Consider the following 1725-nt stretch of genomic DNA (forward strand, 5'->3'; position numbering starts at 1 on the left):
GATCCAATATGGTGGACACTGAAGGGGGGGCTGAGACACACTTAATTTTATCAGCGTTATTAAAGTTATTAATGTGCACAAATAAGGAATAGTTGTATTAAACATACATATAAACAGAGTTTTATGGGGCCCCCAGGAACTTGGGGCCCTGGGTGACTGCCTAGTATTGCCTAATGGTAAATCCCCCCCAGAATTGTTAAAGTGATGGAACACACACACATATCAAACTGCTTTTTTATTTGCAATGACTAAACTAGAGAATCATTTTGGAGCAAAGGAAGAGCGTTAAAAAGTCTGCACATCCCTCCAGTTCAGTTACAGCTAGAAAGCATCAATCAGGGCCAGAAAATCAAAGGTTTGGGCCGGTCCTGGGTCGCTGCTGGGTCAGCTGGTTAAACAACCTGTTTCTCTGGGTTCAGACTTCTGGTGGAAAAATACGGACACATTTTACGCCACTTTTCAGACCGGATTGTTCCAATCAGGAGATCCCAGAGAGGCCGACCAAAGCAGCAAACATTAAAGAGAAAAGGTTGGAAAATGTCTGCTGTGTGGAAAACACACATCCTCTGCTCCTCTGCAGCGTTTCTGCCTCAATCAGCTAAAAAAAAATAAAAGATGGCCGTCACACAGTCATCAGCAGGAGGAAAGAACGAGGATGTTCCTCCTGGGTTTTCGTGCTCTGTGCCAGGAAACTCTGGAGCGGAGGAGGTCAGTGGATTATGTCATCCTGTGTGTGTGTGTGTGTTACTACAGGCACACCCTCCTCCATCTTTTTCTCCACCATTCGCCAGCGATTACATAACGGCGTCCCCACCCCTCCGCTGCAAAACAAAGGCTTCCTGCCAGCAGGAAAAGCAGCGAGTGAGCGTTTGTTTACGTGACCGGCTGAGGCGACGGGAATCTCTGCTGTTTACATACAAGCAGCCGGGGCTTCGACACGTCTGCGCTTCCTACCCAGATGGCAGGAGGGATTTCTAGCCCAGACTCCCATTAGTGGGAGATCTGGGAGGACGAGGCTGAGACTGACAGGTCTGCAGGAGAACAGCTGGAGAACATCAGCCAGCAGATGGGTGGAGGCAGCTGCTCCACTCCTTTAACCAGAGAACAAACAATCCTCCGAAAGCAAAATCATACGAACCGCAAAAACATGACAGAAAAGTTCTGAAACTAAAACAACAGGATTGAGAAAGGAAGCCATCTATGTTAAAGTCGTAAGGAAATCATATTTAAATGTCAAATCATTCTGGCTTAAACATAAATGTACTTTTTATCAGATCATATTGACCCAAAAGTTAGAAAATTTCGAAATAAAACAAAATCCTGTCTTAAAATCTGTGTTTTTCCCCTTATCTTCTGCAGGCCAGTTAGTTCTATGTCAGCCTGAACACCTAAATTCGGCCAATCATATATCAAATCAGAAATGAGAATCATTTCCTTTAACGGGGATTGCTTATACGGCTTAAAAATATATTCTCTGATTCCTTTCCAACCGAATCCAATTAATCGATCATAATAACAGACATTACTTTAAAAAACAGCTTTATTTCAATCCTCTCTCTCTCAGGTCACCCTAATTGAAAGGGCAACAAAATCCAAGCATGTAAACAATGAAAATATTACAAATCAAAAGTCTGCAGCTAGACAGTCAGCTACACTGCAAAAAATCTGAATAAGTCATTTTTTCTTAAAATGATTGCATTTGTTCTTGGATTGAGGAGGTAAAAG

The 1725-nt window shown here is 43.0% G+C and overlaps 1 protein-coding gene across 1 annotated transcript in view; it reads right to left on the reverse strand.

Annotated features, from left to right (window-relative positions):
- hivep1 (human immunodeficiency virus type I enhancer binding protein 1) overlaps nt 1-1725 on the reverse strand; it is a 36232-nt gene that overhangs the window by 28274 nt on the left and 6233 nt on the right. The window lies entirely within an intron of this gene.

Source organism: Cyprinodon variegatus, unplaced genomic scaffold (assembly GCF_000732505.1).
Source record: "Cyprinodon variegatus isolate N-32 unplaced genomic scaffold, C_variegatus-1.0 Scaffold1289, whole genome shotgun sequence".
Taxonomy (NCBI): domain Eukaryota; kingdom Metazoa; phylum Chordata; class Actinopteri; order Cyprinodontiformes; family Cyprinodontidae; genus Cyprinodon; species Cyprinodon variegatus.